General features: G+C 30.9%; 1 long non-coding RNA gene across 1 annotated transcript; it reads right to left on the bottom strand.

The window, feature by feature from the left end:
- Window positions 1–306: 306 nt before the first annotated feature.
- On the bottom strand, window positions 307–2,355 carry LOC148761297 (uncharacterized). The gene is made up of 3 exons (XR_016028057.1): window positions 2,079–2,355; window positions 1,786–1,861; window positions 307–481 (listed from the first exon to the last, which is right to left on the bottom strand). It is a non-coding gene; the product is annotated as an uncharacterized LOC148761297 (long non-coding RNA).
- Between the last annotated feature and the right edge of the window lie 2,778 nt (window positions 2,356–5,133).

The raw sequence follows: 5,133 nt of genomic DNA, 5'->3' as shown, positions 1-5,133 counted from the left end.
GTTCTATGTTTTTCAAAAAAAAAAATGTAACTTCATAAAAGGTCTAAGTAATTAGCTATTTAATTCAAAGTTCAGGTATTTGTTAGGTTTTACTAACAAGATGTCACGACCCAAATTTCGGGTCATGACAGGCGCATAGGCCCAATGGACATAGTCCACTAAGCCCAAGCAAGCCTATCGAATTATTCTACTCATCATACCATCAAATATTGTTAAGTCACAAATTGTAACTTTAAACCAAAATAATAATATACATTGTCAACTCGTACTGACATTACTCATTTAAAATATACATACATTGCCTACAACATGTATCTTAATAATTTACATCAAGTTTGTCTATACATAACAAAATAAGAAGACTTTATTTTCAGCGAAGGGACTCAGATGAATGTACAGCTACTGAATGTCGAGACACCTACCAAAAGATGGACACAGGTCTACAAGGACACCTCGTCCTAGCTACCGGCTGCCTCGTGATCTGAAAACATTAATTTGAAAATGGTGAGTATAATCCCAGTGAATGAACAAGGAAGGGAACAAGCATACCATAAGGAATCTTTAATGAAATCATGATGCATTCTTTTTCAAAACAATGCAATTTGTTTATATTCTTATTAAAAACCCCTCATTAAGCCCTTAAATGATTAATCATTTGAAAATTTTGAACTCATACATAGCGAACCATTCGAATAATGAAAGCTTCAATATTGTACAAGCAAGTCAAATATGACAACGAATCTTCACTGCAGCGGAAAGGCATTCTCGCTGCAGCGACGTTGGAATTTAGTTATTAACCGAACGAGGGTTTCTCACTAAACCTCTTCATTTTAAACTTAACTCTTTTAATCCTTAATGTTGGAAGTCCATGCTCCTATATGGTAGCAAAGAAGTGAAAGATAGGGCAGCAATTGAACAAGATAAGAGACCAAAACAGAAAGTTTTTCGCTGCAGCGAGATTGAATCTCGCTGTAGCAAAATTTCTACCCAGAAACAAAATGTTTCTCGCTGCAACAAGATCAAATCTCACTGCAGCGAAATTGTAACCCAGAAAATAGAAAGTTTCTCATTGCAGCGAGAATGAATTTTGCTGTAGCGAGAAGCTACAGTGTCATTCTCGTTACAGCAAAAATGCATCTTCGCTGCAAGTAGTTTTCGACCAGTGTACCCTTTCAAAACCCGAGAGTTTCTCGCTAATTCTCGTTACAGCGAAATACAGGGAATCAATGCAAAATTTACCTTTCTCCCAAAGGAAAAACTACCCTACCAAAAGGTCCAAACCAACATGAAAACACATAACAATTTCTCAAGGTTTAACATGTCAAGTTTCACATGCATTACAACCATAACCCATTATCCATCAATTACCTATAACACACATATTTACATATATATATATATATACATACCCATCATCATCATCACACCATCCCATCATCATCATCACCAGCTCATGCGCACTCCCTACTCGCACATGGCTGGGTCATCACCGGGTTATGCGCACTCCTTACTCGCACATAACCGGGTCATCCTCGGCTTATGCGCACTCCCTACTCGCACATGGCCGAGTCAATATAATTACACAACATTATACTCAAGCATATATGTATATCAACATAATGCAGCCACATAGAAATCCATAATAATCACATTTCATAACATAAACCTTTTCTCAAAAGCTTGTTCCCAAGACATTCATTTTCATAAAAAATTGTGTAAAATCATTCAAGCGCTTTGTCAAATCCATCATATTCCCAAAATCAGTTTTGAAGGTAGTTCACTCACCAATTGATTGTAGAACTTTTAGTTGACTCAAATTCCCCTAATGATCCAATTGGAATGATGGTGCTTCCTTAAAAACCTAGGATCACATTAACATAAACAATAGATCAATTTGTACACTATGAACTCTAAAAGCTATTTCTTAGCTAGTTTTCAATTGCCACTTTAAATGGCTATCTATGTTCACTATCTTAATCACTAAAAATTAATGAACATACTAAACAATAAAACAACTCATAAATCACAATTACTAGCCATTTTCTGCAGCTAAAAATTAAACTTGGTGCATCACTCACCCTAGGGTTCCTTTGTAGTTGGATTCTCTTCCAATAGCTTCCAAATCAATAGAGTGATTCTCTCTTTCTCTCTCTAGAACGCCCAATTAGTGAGAGAAAGTATGAAAACAAGATATTTCAAGGTTTTTGAAGTGAGAAGATGAAATAGCACAAGGGTTTATGGAAGGGTGCACCAAAAGCATGAAAATTAGAGCTAGAGAGAGAAAGTTGTGGAAGTTTGAAAATCAAGCTTCCATGGAGTTTGAAGAAACATGAGAGAGGAGAAGGGAAGAAGAAGACCAGCTGCTGGAAAATTCAAGAAGCTGCTGGAAATTCAAGGTATTTATAGGCAATCTTATCATTTCCTTTAAAATTACGAAAATGCCCCTCTACCAATTAACTTACTCTCCTCCAATTTTTTATACAATCTTTTTGCTCTTTTAACACTGGGACAATATCCATAATGGTCTAAACATGCTCGGGTTCATAAAAACTTAAAATTTTAACTCGATGTGAAAAATGACCATTTTGCCCCTGTTATGAAAATTGTTGAAACTTCTAGTTTTTTTCGTGTTTTCATCAGCACACATCATTTATACTGTCTTATGCCTATTTAGGCCTTAAAATATCATAAAACTTTCTTCTGGAAGCTTATTAGAGAAAATGACGAAACTACCCCTGGCTCATATTATTACATCTATACTTAGTTACAAGCTTATAGAAGTTGGGGTATCACACAAGAAACCTGAAAGAAATGAATACATATGGGAGAATTTGAATTTGAAATGTTCAATTTAAATTTTTGAGTTTTAACATCTAAGTTCAAAAATTATTTTTAAAAATATCTATTAAATTATAATTAAAATTGAAAATCAAAATTAGTAAATTGATAAATTTACTAAATATGTCATATAATATAAAATAGCACAATTAATTGGAGTAAGTTTTAATACTTCATTCAAATAGGTAATTTAACTAAAAATTATAACAAAAATTTCTTCGCTCATCGACTACTTATTCAATTTTGTTTATGGTATTATTTTTTAGTTATCTTGTATGTATTATTGATCTGTTCATTAAATTTTATTAATCTGGCAGATTTTATTTTTACTCTTATTGTCTTTGTTTCTTTTTTTTTTATAAGCAAGAATCACTTATTGATTAATGAAAGAGATTTATATATAAGCCATGCATTTATCAAAAACAACACAAAAAGAGATTTATACATAAGCCATGAATTTATCAAAAACAACACAAAAAGGTGAAATATATAAGAAACGGACAATAATGTGATAATGTGGCACATCATTAGATTTAGTGCTATATCAATACAGTCAAATACCATGTCAATATAGTTAACGGAAAATTTTACTACCGTTAATGATTGGACTAACATTGTGAACATTGAAAAGTATAAAAACTTAATTTTTACAAATTATTATATAGATTAAATCTACCACTGTGATAGAGGATAAGAATTAATTGTATAATTTATCCAACATAAAATGTAATGGATTAGATACCAAGCTTAGCACTATTAAGGACATCAAGCAACTCTTAAATTAAAATAAATTAAAGAAGATTAAGGTCTTAGGTTTGGTCAAGGAGACCATTGATCAATCTCTACTCAAATGAAGACCTAACCAAGACCAAGTCAATTTGGGAAAAAAAATTCAAACTTTTGTTTATCAGTTTAATCCATTGTTTTTATTTATAGATTCTATGCATTTAATTAAAGAAATGTTCATCAATAATATCATTAAAGAAAGAACAAAACAATAGAATTTAGGGTTTATATTTATCCCGAACAAAAATAATGCTACCATCAAAATCCTATTAACAATTTCATTAAGATTTTTGGGTAATTTATTCATTTCATTTCAATGAATTGAAAACCATCAAAGAGCTGAAATTATGTACGTAATATCACCATATAGTGTAAAAGGATAAAACAATACTAGTTCCAACCTTTCGAGGGAGGTAATTCATATATATATATATTGTTAAAACAAAGGCTAAAACAATTGAATTTTGTAATAATGATTGTATATATAGCTTTTTTTCCCCTTTCAAAAAATTAAGACAATGAAAGTGAAGCAGAAGACGCTTATCTGAAATAAATCTAAAAAAATTATTAAAAATTAAAAAATGAAAATGTTAAAAAAATTCGATTAAATTGGTTAATTGTTAAGTCAGTTAAGAGATAAAAATCGATTGATTTGGTTAAAATTCTAAGAGAAATCGGTGAAGTCGGATAATTCAATTTTTTTACTGAATAAATCAAATTAACCGAATGCTCGCCCCTACATGTAGTTCTGTCTATAAATCTCCAATTGCTAAAACAAAGGGATCTTTTATAGTACAAATGGGGTTCAAAATATTCATCAATGTGTTTCAATTATAAGAAAAAGGTAAATAGAGTAGACTCATAATTGGATTTTGTCATAAGGATTGTATATATAGCTTTTTTCCCCTTTCAAAAAATTAATACAATGAAAGTGAAGCATAAGACGCGTTTGACACAATCTCTTATGTGTGAAACAATTGAAAAGAAAAACCCTATAATTTTCTTAATTAAGAAACTCATTTAACTCTTTAGTTTTCAATACTATTGACAACCCACATTTCACCATATGTGTTGAAAAGGAACTTGAAAAGCAGCTATCTTAATTTATTTCCAAATATAAACTGAATTTCTTTCTTCAAATAGCTAAGGATCTAACTTTAGTAATTAATAGGTTAATTTGAATGTCTCTAAGGAATATGGGTTTTAATCTGGGGGACATGTAATAGTTCTATGTATAGTCATATGGCTATATAAGTCTCCTGCCTAGTCAAGCTTAAAGACTTGCAACAGTCATGGGTGGGCGGACATACAAACAAGTGGTGTCACTGAAGTGACAAAATCTTTAGTAATTATACTATTTATGTTAGAGTTTTATATAATTAATGATGTTAATAAATTTATTAATTTTTTATATATTATTATTATTTTAATTATGACAGTAAAATTCTTGGGTCCGTGGCAACAACATTGTATTTATATATTATTATTCTTAGCTTTTCAAAAAAAAAA

Source organism: Theobroma cacao, chromosome 8, assembly GCF_053813885.1.
Source record: "Theobroma cacao isolate CCN51 chromosome 8, ASM5381388v1, whole genome shotgun sequence".
Taxonomy (NCBI): domain Eukaryota; kingdom Viridiplantae; phylum Streptophyta; class Magnoliopsida; order Malvales; family Malvaceae; genus Theobroma; species Theobroma cacao.
This window is presented reverse-complemented; position numbering and strand designations above follow the sequence as displayed.